At 42.7% G+C, this 12,062-nt stretch overlaps 1 protein-coding gene across 2 annotated transcripts in view; it reads right to left on the bottom strand.

The window, feature by feature from the left end:
• The window catches only part of rxfp1 (relaxin family peptide receptor 1), a 73,541-nt gene that overhangs the window by 33,103 nt on the left and 28,376 nt on the right, over positions 1–12,062 (bottom strand). The gene's annotated exons all lie outside the window — the stretch shown is intronic.

Raw genomic sequence — 12,062 nt, 5'->3', positions numbered from 1 at the left:
GCTGAGTAATTACCTTATACAAATAATCACGTTTCTTAAACATGTCAGACCCTCGATCCAAACCGTAAAAGAATCCAAGCGTTATGAGAACAATATCCTGCAGAGAAATGAAAATGTCGAATTCGAGGTGTGCTTCTACGAGGACAGTAAAGAAGCGACTTCGTTTCTGCTTCAGTCCTTGTAATGCAGCGTTTGAGGTGGTCAGACTCCTGTAAAAGAACTTTATCTGGGCCCGGCAGACTCACTCGCCACACATCCAAGTTCAGGTTCCAGGGAGGACTTCAGGACTTTTTCCAAATATCCATCAACGGTCTTAAAACCTTTAATTCTTTCCTGAAACTTAATCCTTCTGAGGTAACTTTTATTTCACCATTTCTATAAATCCATAGTCTTTTCTATCATATGTATTTCTATCAGACATATATCTTTTTCTTTTTCAGCAACATAATGATGATATTCTATAACATATTAAATAACATTCTTGTGGTTGAATGATTTAAACACACCATCACACACTCGTCAGCTTGCTCTGCGTTGAGGTCCAGACGGTTCTTTTATCAGCACGGCTCTCAACACGAGCCCGTTGGATGTATAACTTCGCTTCCACAGGCATTAAATCTGTCAGATATATTAAACATTCAGATGCAGCGCTCATACTGAAAATCCAGTAAATCCCCCCAACATTCACATGAAATGAGGCTCAATGAGAGCGCGCTGATTGAAAGTCACAGACCTTGAAGAAAGCTCCATCCCGGCATAGAGTCCACATGATCTGCATGTCAATTATGCCGACACGTTAAAGTTCACATGAGTCACATCCACCACTGCCGGTTTGCAATAAATTACATGGGGTGTAGTTGGAATCCAGATCATGGGGACTCTATTATGCTGCCGAGGACTGGAGGGTCCCCCTGACACCCAATTAAGGACTGTGCCTCTAAAATCAATACTGCCTGACTGATGATTCCTTTTGTCTGCTGTATCTTAAAGGTTTGAGGTTAACTGTAGTCATCTTTTCCTGGGCTTGTTTTGGTTTATATTAGGTATTAAAAAGGACAGGTTTGTGTGTTCTTCAGAGAAACTGTACGGAACAAAATTAACAATCTGCAGCCGTTGGGCTTCAGTACTGTAGCTGCTCTTCCTCTTGAGGAGCCGGAGCCTGACGGTCCTTGATGCTGTGGTCTTTCTTGCCTCAGCTGCAGCGCTGTTGCATCATTGCTTGTTTGTTTTTTTTAAATACATACAGTATATAATGTAAATAAAACTGGCCAACTGATGTCTGCTTCACTAACGTCACTCTGAGTGTGTTTATTTTATTTCAGGCAGAAATGTCTGCAGGGTGCTGAGGAACGCTGCACGTGATTAAACAGTCAATGAATCTCTCCATGTCCTGAAAGCAGATACAAAACCGAATGTTAAAGTTTGTATTTAAGTTATCTTTGCAATGTATCTGATAGTTCACGTCTTATACGATTATCTAATATGCTGTTAATGAATGTATGTGTTTGGCTAATTTTCCACGGGATGTTTTGGCTGTTGACATTTACATCTGCCGGACGACTTGATGTGATACCGGATTAAAAACTGTCACATGTTGGCTCTCTTAATCCCTGGTTGCAGACCGTGTGGTCATAAGGCAAAGCAAACTTGAACTGATGCTGTGCGCAACATGAAATATTCAGGGATCAAGGTTGTTTCAATGCCAATTCATTCTCCAGTAGTTGTAGAGTCTAAGAACCAGACAGCACTTCCCTCAGGGACTATTCCCTGACCTGCACTGTATCAGTCGGTTGTATGATGACAATGTAAAGCACCAGAAATGTTCAAATTAGGAGCTGCTGCAGGCAACACACTGACGATGAGTACAACTCCACATCAAGTGACCCGTTCAGTTCCTTTAAGCGTAGATACTGAGAGTCGGGAAACGAGTGAAGGAAGGAAAATTGGGACAGAAGTTTCTGACACGACGTCACTGACCTGAATTCTATGTGTGGCTCTGCATCCAGTCCAAATCAACTATCACGAGAGACGTCTGTGTCGGTTCTGAGCTACACAGGTCCAGTTTTAGGTTGGTACAGGTAACGTATCACGTTCACATCAGGCTGTGTGGTGTTTGATATGTCAGACACACACAGGATGTTTCTATACACTGCCGTCGTATGACCTGATGATTCATCCTGTTGAATAACACATCATTAAAACTTTTGTGCAGTTTCTGACTTTATAATCTTACAGCACAATTTGTCCGCATAGTCACACATTCGTATTCACGCTGGTGTTGCATGGCTGCATCCAAAAGCCAAATTTGCACTGCAGAAGGTTTAGCTGAGGATCTCAGGTGATTTTAGGATTCATCCCCTGTATTTGTGCCATGAGCTGCATGTGTCGGAAATAACCAAAGTGGATTTCAGTGAATTTTTTTTCACGTGCTAATTGGATCTTGGTCCTTCTCCAAATGTGCCTCTGTGCTGCGTCTGAGCCTGTTGAATCTGCAGCCAAAATGCTGCTGAAGCTCTTAATCAGTTGACTGTGTCCCGATGAAAGATAGAAAAACAGCCCGAATTAGTGAGATGTTGAGTCACACTGGAATAATTTATCAGATGGACTCTTTGTGTTTGGGTGATTTAATGTGGAATTTCTTGACAGACGCGAATTTCCCTTGACAAATGACGAGAGGATGAGGTAATACTAGTAAGTTAGAGCAATTTATTGATGTGTGTGTTCCTGTATTGTTTCTATGAACAAACACCAGGACACGTTCTCTCTGTGGGTGGCAGTGAAACGTAGCAATTAGTCATAAAAAAAGAGACGCTAAGAAGACCGCCGTTAGAAAACAACAACACACAAACAGAGGCTTTTCAAGGGGTAAAAACAGATTTAATGTGTTTGTTTGGTCTTTAAGAAACACACAGTGTGTTTCTAAAGCTGTTTCTACTCTTAATGGAACCTTAACGAGATCCCTTTCCAGCACGAACATGCTTAATGTCGGTTTGGGAATTTAGATCTCGGTGGAAACACAACAGAGCATTTGTGTCTAGCAGCATGCATTCTCGTTGGTTGGATTATTTAGAAGACGTATTATGTTTTATTCATGCGAGCAGTGTTAATGTTTGCTGGTCTGTCCGCTGCTTTAATCCAGACTGAAATAACATTCATGGTGTGTAAAAGGTAATTATATCATCTTAAAAGTACACCACCCAGGATTGTTCTGACAAAACAACAACAACAAAACAACGCTGTACAGATTCATTCCCGTCAGGTCAAATGTATTTATAACATTATCACATTCTACAACTCACTGACCAGAGTGTTGTACAGACCAGAGCCAGCAGAGACACGACCAGAGCCAGAACAAAGACGAGCAGCGTTATTCTGTCAGCAAGCAGCCAAACACAACGATGTGCCCATCCGGGATGTTACAGAAGAAATCCCTCTCCATCATGACTTGTGACGCACTCGAGGTGTGTAGTTGTATCTGTATCATCAGCATCACTGCCCTCTGCTTATGTTTTGTCAGCGGCGTGTAGACCCCAGCTAGCTCACACTAAGTGAGGTCGGTGCTCCATAGAGACGTAGCGACCAGGTTACATCCTTTGTAGTGCAACAGCTTGATCTGAGATGCTGTGGCAGAGGCAGGTCCCTGATTTTACACTGTCTTGCCAGCCTCAGTACCATTTTTGTCCAATTTCTTTCCCTGCGACTGGACATCAGCCAGGAGACCATGCTGGATTGGTTCTCATTCTGACTCTCTTCCTCCCTGGGGCGGTCCAGCGGATCCGGTTGGGCGGTTGAAAGACTCCATTGGGTCGTGGTGGCCTTAAAGTCCGCTGCTCTTAATCCAAAACACCCTCCTCCTTCTTCTCCAGCGATGATGACAGCATTTCCTCTGTGGGCAGTACGATAACGAAACGATGTTTCAGCGATAAAGAGCTACCGGCTGCTGCGTCTCAGTGCTATCTATCAATTGTTAGCTTGCCAATACACAAAACTAAGATGGTCAATGATAAAAATTAAATATTTTAAACATCTGTACTTTCGCATTGTGTCAGCAGCTATTGTTAGCATTTAGCTCTGAACACCGCTGTGCTCCCATCCCGGCTGAAGACTCACCGCTTGAAATTTAACTTTGGCTGAGTGGCCGCCACTATTCTATGATTCTGTTGAGCCCATGCAAATATAGATGGAGATCAGTTTGTGAGCATTTACCACAGAAACCATTAAAATGAAGCTGTGAATAATTCACAGAGGTTTGTGATCAAAGCCGCGGCAGTGAAGCGGGCAGTGTGGCCGGCAGTGACGCGGCGCCCCTCTGCTGCCATTTACTGTAGATTTATATTCGGCACTTTACAATCCTGTGGGTACTTCAAAGGCAGCAGGGGGTCTCTCACACATGTGCCACACTTTGGGGTATATATAATAATATTAATATGCAAATCTCACAATGCGCGGATGCAGTGACTCTGTCAGTTGTGATGAAAGCCGCTGTGATAAAGAGACGACACTCCTGGCAGCGACTGATAAGCTTCCTGTGAATGTGAGTTTTTTGGATGTAGGACGCACCAGTTTTAAACTCTGATCAAAGCCGGAGATATTGAGATAATCACACGCAGTGAAAACACATTAAGTATGCAGAGACCTCGTTTCCAGATACAGGTCAAGACCAGAATATGATGTGTCCACTGTCCACCAGCACGGTGCTGAGTGGAAACATGGTGCACCAGGTCACCTCTGGTCTGCGCTCTCACACCCGATACGACGGTCTGGTTTCATCTGCTGTCACTCCCCATCAGCGTCGGAAGCATCACCGGTTGTAGAGTGTAGGCTTTAGGATGCAGAGTGTAATTTGTTGTGAAAATCATCTTGGGATTCATGATGGAGCATGCGATTGATCGATCGGTGCGATCATGTTGCGCTGCCCGCCCTTCTTCCTCCCTCGGCTGGTTTTTGATCATGTAAGATTTTATAACGTGGCTAATTGGACTCATGTAGTTCCTGATGATTGATGATGTGTTTGAAGTACCTTTCCCTTTAATGATAAATTCTTGTTTGATTAAGACGGCACCCAGGTCTCTATTGATTTTCATATTGATCGGTATCATTAATGACTTTTCATTTATCTTTGCACCATGATTATAAAACTGCATTCACGAGAGCTATGATTTAAAATTTGATCCTGCTTTTCCCCATAGACCCCATTAATCTTGCCCTCACTGAGGCAGTAACACGTTTGTTATTTTGTCCAAGAAATGAAATAAATAGATTTAAACGAAATGTCTCAGAGATCAAACTGAAGCAAAAAGAAATGACGCAGTACACGGACATATTTCACACGGTGCAGCAGAAGAACAGTTTTTCAATTTCTACCATGTGAGTGATTTATTTTTAAATATTAATGCAGCATGACAGAATCAGCTCATAAACACAAATATTGTTTAGTGATAAAACAACAAATGCTAAAGCAAAATGAAACAGTGGAAACAGTTACGTTTGCTTTAACCGAATGCTGCCAAAAGTTATTATACTGTAAGTTTTATAATAATAATAATAATAATAATAATAATAATAATAATAATAATAATAATAATAATAACACTGCCTCGAATGACATTAAGAGATCAATGTGTCGGTGTGAGAACACTGAGAATCAGCTGATCTGTGGCTCCGCTCGGCTTTGTGGAGCTTGATGGCTGAAGTTTCAGCTCACTGATTATTAACTGTTTGAGTCGACTGTCGCTGCTCTCGTGGAGACGTTTTCTGCCTCAGCAGGCATGAAATGTGTGGAAACCCACTACAGACTATCTGTTCAGGACCGAACCGTGACAGACCCGGTTGGTTGGTCAACACAGAGGAGCATAAAGCAACAAGACTCAGACGATTGGTCGAAAACAAACCAGGCAAGAGTGAACATTGATTTTACATTTTCTCTCTCTCTTTCTTCTTATTTTTATTGTCTGCAATATATATTACAATAAGATAACTTGAAAACCTCAAAAGAAAATCTGCATTTGTCACTGCTGTGATCTCACCGTTCAGCTTGAATGTCACGAAAACACAAAAAACATGAACATGAGTGAAGAGCTGAGTTCACGCGCCTCAGCTGACACTGTGCAGTGTGACGTCTGTGGGATGTGAACATCATCGTGTCGACGCTGAAGTGATTTATTGTGCAGCAATCTAAAAGAACCATAATGCTAATGTTCTGTAACTGCTGGATGTGAAAATTAGATCAATTTAAAGATAATTGTTTCCAACGATGTTCCCGCCCGGAGAAATCTATAATCAATTATCATTATCAGACAATTTTCTTGTCTGCAAACGTGATGTCAGATGGAGTTTCATCTGCACTTTAACAACTAATGCAAAAACTCCCATGATCCTACGCTTCTTCATGACATCGGGTAGGTCAGGGTTGCCGACTCTCCAGATTCACCCGGGAGACTCACGATTTTTAACCCTATCTCCCGCGATGCTCCCGGTCAGTAATTTCTCCCGTTAATCTCCCGATCTTACAGTGAAGGAAACAAGTAAGATTGTGGGGGATATTTGTCGCAGTATCTGGCAACTGTGGCCTGCCTGCGCGTATGAGGCAAGCTGGTGACGTGACTCAGTCACTCGCTGGAGGCAGCGATACGCCAAGTACTGCCGCAAAATAATAATAATAATAAGAAGAAGTCACTCGCTGGTGGTTTCTGTTTTCCAGCTCAGTTCAGCGTTCGGACAGAGATGGATAGAGCCAGAGGAAGAGTGACACCTGACACTCCTCCAAAGAGAAGAAAAACTTAGAAAGAAAAAATAAAAATGCGTCCAGATTTAACACAGCATGGACCGAGATCTTCCCCTGGGTTAGAGCCAGCATTTCATTGTCCTCAATGGTAAACAGAATCATTTATTGGCTATCAAAGAAACAACATTTTCAGAACAAAGTTCCTTCATCAGGTTTAAAATACGAGGCAAGAAATGATGACAATTTATATGCACACCTGGCAAAGGAACCTTGTTCCTCGGGCCGATACACCGATGAAAAAAAATCTCCCTATTTTTCACAACCCAATGTTGGCAAGTAGGGTTGTTCCTCAGATTTTGGAGTGATGCTTTTTTTATTGTCTCTCATCGAGAGATTTGTTCACTTCAGTTACACATTTGTCAGATTTTGCAGCGACTGACTGGAGGAGCGCTGGTCAGGAGCTGAGGGAGGCATGACACACAACCGCTCAGTGATCTATTGAACCTGAAAAAACACATTATCCCTCGATTGCTCTTCCTCTAATCTTTTGTCTGTGTTACCCTGGTTCTGTCAGAAGCTAAAGAAAAAATATATTTAGGAATTAGTGTCCATGAGGATCTCAGCCGGCAGCGGATCTGTGCAGAGGGGACGCCAGAGAGGTTTCTATTTAATCTTCAGTGGGTTGTTTACACCTTGAAGAGTCACTGAGCTCAGCGGTGAGACGTTAAGACTCCCATCAGATTGTATCATTACCTCCTTAAGGTGATTAACTGTTAGAGACAGGACAGCTGGGGATTGATCTCAAGTGTAAAAAGCAATGTTTACACTAATGCGATTGAGAGAATAATGTTTTGGTTTGATATGAACCAGCACAGACTGAGCTTACTGGACCACTCCGACCCACTGAAGCAGAATGAGGTCACCACTGAGGATGAGCTGTTTTCCAGGAAATGACAATTTTTCCAAGAAGTTCAAGGAGCCATTTAATGGTTTCTTAAAGTACACGTGGCATGGTTCCTTTCCTTTTCGGGCAGTGCTAAGCTACCGAGGATATGTGAAGGACACGCTGGTCCAAATCAAAGCCACTGCAGCTAAAGCGCAACCCCTAATGGAACACATTAACTCAGAGGACACCAACATCAAGTGTACTCAAGACAACACAAAAGACAATTGAGTGGTTTTTTGGCGTGCACGCCAAAGGGGATGGAGGCCTGGCTGTTCAAGTTTACAGGAAACTGACTAACACCAGCCACTGGTGGAAAACAGGCTGGGAGCTACAGAACAGAGCACCTCGCCATCAGGCCAAGGATGTGCCAACATGAGGCGCAAGACAAAGAGAGCAACATGTGGGCAAAAATATACATATATACATGAGAGAAGCATTACCATACACAACCCCTCCATCCCAGAGTACACTCAGTCTCTAACGCAGTGACGTAAAACACACAAAACAACTGCTGAACGAGTGCACGGCCCTTAATGAGCTGAAATGAAAAATGGCTTTTTAACCATTTTATATATGAGATGTCAAAACACTAACAGAACATCAATTTCTTTGTATTTTTTCATATCAATCAATCAAAATAAATAAATAAACGTTTTTTCCTGTAAGTGTTACGTCAACCAATAACATCATGCCACCCACCTGTCAATCACCCTCCACTTTCAGAGTTGAGTGACAGTGAGCAAAGACTTCCTGTCAGAACTGTACAAAAACATGCATTTATATGTGGCTATATGTCACTTTACAATCTATGTTTGCTCGTCATGAATATTTATTGAATCTATTACCCAACAGACTGATTTATGACGTGCTGCTGCCACTGTAGTGTCTGTAAACACACTGTATAATCCACTGATTTTCACCCGTGTGTATTAAAAATATACATAAACTTCAGCGTGTTGATCAAACTGGACAGACTTGACTGACAGCATCACAGAAAGCAAAAGACAAAGTTTGTTAGAAACTTTCTGTCTTCTTCAAAGTCGTTTGGTTTCAGTAATCTGGCTCCACTGATGATAACCACACGCCGTTAAGACCCTGCAGTTGTTAAAAGTCGCTACATCCAAGAAGGAAATTCAGTCTTTTCAAATTAGCCGCTGACACCAATCCAAAGCGATAGTGTGTTTAGTTATCATTTCAGTCAACAGTCCAATTAAAGGGGGAAGTAAACCATAGATGTCACTCTGCGCTTTAATAAACCATGGATGTGAAATAATTACACTTTTGCTGAGTCACTTTGAACCTTGGCTTCAAAGCCAGATTCATTTGTGACTCGGTTTATTAACATAATTATAGATACAAGTTAAACAGCACAGACAAACAGAGCGATGCTTCATCAAACCAATAATTGAAAAACCGATGGCGTCATAGCGCTTCGGAGATCAAAAGCCGCCGATTTACAAAACGGGGGAGACGAGTGAGAGACGATCTGTGGGAACTGCGATGAAACCTAAGATGCACATGAAACGCCTGCAGACACACAGACAGGACTTAGAGGATAAAAAAAGCGTTTTCATTTCTTTTCGATAACAACTCCCGTCTGACCATCCGTCTCCGTCTGAAACAAGGTAGAATTAGGCTGCAATCTCCTCTGTGGGCCGGAGCACCTCGCTAAAATGAACCAGATATATCAACTGAACACAGAAATATGGACTCCAACGACAGGAGACAGGTCTGACCCATATTTCTGCTGACAGCAGCCTAAAGACACATTAGCCAATTACACAACAAAGCGGTGACACGTAATCTTCAATCAAGGTGCTCACAATCCGGACTCCCTGCTGGTTTCCATTCTACGGCCTGGTCATGTAACTCTGAAGGGGTACATAATGTACCACAGATACGTCTGAGGTTGACATTTTTAGTAGACATTTGTTATTTCAAGCAGCTGACAGAACGCAGTCACACCACTTGACATTTTTAAGGAGACCTCGGGATATTTCACGATGTTCTCATGGCAACAAATCAGGTTTTTTTTTAAGGCGACTTGCGGACTTTTACAGGTTGTGTTTGTGGAGTCAGTGGAGTTTTTATGAGGACCTGTGGATGTTTGCAGTCGTGTCTGTGTTGACCAAAACCAGGTGTTTGTTTAAGGAGAGCTGGTGATATTTACAGCTGTTCACGTGATTGTTTTTCACAGGAAGTCATGTGTGGTGCGTCCTCCTCCTAACCGAGTGCTTTTTGTGCGTAAACCTAACCGATACATAAGCCGGTGTTTTCTAACTAACTAAAGAGACGAAAAGCATTAAATTGGCAATAATGGGTTTTAAGAGAGGAAGAGACTGATCCAACATTTAAACGGTGTCGTTTAAACCCTTCTTTTTTGTTCTTAAAATATCTGGTGCGCAGGAAAAGACAAAATCAGGAAAAAGCCTCCCGCACCATCCCAATCCGTGCTCGTCGTGACTTAAACAGGTATTTTCACAGGTGTGTCCTCCTCCTTACAGAGTGCTTTTTGTGCGTAAACCTAACCAATACAATGCACAGTGTTTCGACGAGGGAGGAACAGGAAATTCACCCTAAACAAATGTAAAGTAGCAACATAGAGAAATATTCTGATTGAATTTATCTGTGGTTTTCACAGAGACATACTTGGTATTCTCGGGTCGACATCTAATCAGGTGTTACGTGACATGCCAAGTAAATGAAATCAGGTAGTTGGGAAGGACACAGCAGCAGATTAGGCGTCCTCGGTGGCTCGGTCTGACATTGCTGCAGAGGATGTACGGACGTTTAACATAATTTAACAATCTTAACACATTCTAGGACTGAGGGGAGAGTTCTGCAGCCACGGCACAAACAGATGAAACGTCCGGCTCTGAAGAGAAACCTGTCAAGTTTAATTAGGCCGAGGGTCTTTTCTATATGTTCGATGCCTTTGAATATAACCCACAGAGAATCGCCAGGGGATTTGAGAAAGTCTTGTCCGGGGTGAGTGGGAGCACTTAGTATAATAACCCCAGACACTTCAAGCCTTATCTGGGAAGAGGCTTTGCTTCTCTATGCTCTAATCTAATACATGCAAATTTATATCACTGCAGGAGTAAACATTTGTGAATGTTGCACGGAAACAAAGTGACCTCAAACAGCAGGAGGGAATCAATTCTCAGCGAAGACGTCATCCACTTAAAGTCCTTTGATTTTCATTTCAAAATAATTCCCCACCGCACAATAGCACTGACGTGATGCAACTGTGTTAAATCATGGAAACTGAAGGGGTACATAATGTGCAGACGACTCTGTACGGCTCTCCTCATAGAGAGATAAACCTGCCAACGCCAGTGTCACACAAGCAGACGGAGCAGCTGGATCTGAGATTTAGCACGAAGAAGAATAGAATCGACTGGGTCTGGAACAAATGAACAGCGGGTGTCTGCAGAGATTGACTTAGAGGGCTCAGGTTAAGCCCTTTTTCGCACATGGAGCTTCATCCAGAAATGTTCCTGAAATTACTTATGTCAGGTTTATGATTACACTGGAGCCGATATGCCACAAAATGCTGCAGCAAAACTCTTTGCGGCAAACTAGCACTTCATCTCCTGGCTGAAGAGCTCTCTACAGTAAAGTAGTGCATTTTATTCATCACAGCATGACAGGTTAAAGCTGGGAATTTATAAACTATCCTTTTACCCCCGAATGTTTTGCCAAAATGTCTGAAAAGTGGACAGGCTCAGAGGTAAGGTGGAGAATTAGACTATTAGACGAAAATAAGAGCTATAAGTGTGAAATCTACCCTTGACTCCGCTGTTCAAGTCATGTGTGAGCACATTCTCAGTGGACAATAAATCAGAGCGGTGAAGATTATTATCGTGCACAAAACCATCCCGGTCTGCAGTTAAAGGCTTCGGCAAAAACCAACAGGAGAGACGAAAAGCATTAAATTGGCAATAATGGGTTTTAAAAGCGGAAGAGACTGTGAGATTTGCCATCATGTGAAAAAGAATAAAACAAACACCTGATCCAACATTTAAACCCTTCTTTCCTTTTCATGAAATATCTCCCGCACACTGTCACTTCACTTGCAATTAAGTTTAATTACAACATTCAGTGCTTAGACCTTCGTCAGGTTATCTCCAGTCGACAGTGTGCAGGAGTCTTTTTGCTGCTCTTCATAAAATATAAAATGAATCCTGGCGGATTTTATCCGTCGGCACACGGAGCAGACAGCACACGCGGGGGATCTCTGAGGAACGCAGCCTGAGAGCGCTCAGCACCGGAGACGTCGCCTGAAAAAACAACCTGGTCTGCCAGCACGGGGAGGATTGTGACTGGAGGGCCTGACAGTGGCTGCAGGGAGACATGTGGACATAAGTCTTCCAGGCAGAACTTGAAGAG

This window comes from Sparus aurata, chromosome 18 (assembly GCF_900880675.1).
Source record: "Sparus aurata chromosome 18, fSpaAur1.1, whole genome shotgun sequence".
NCBI lineage: Eukaryota > Metazoa > Chordata > Actinopteri > Spariformes > Sparidae > Sparus > Sparus aurata.
Note: the sequence above shows the minus strand (reverse complement) of the source record. Positions and strands in the feature narration are given on the sequence as shown.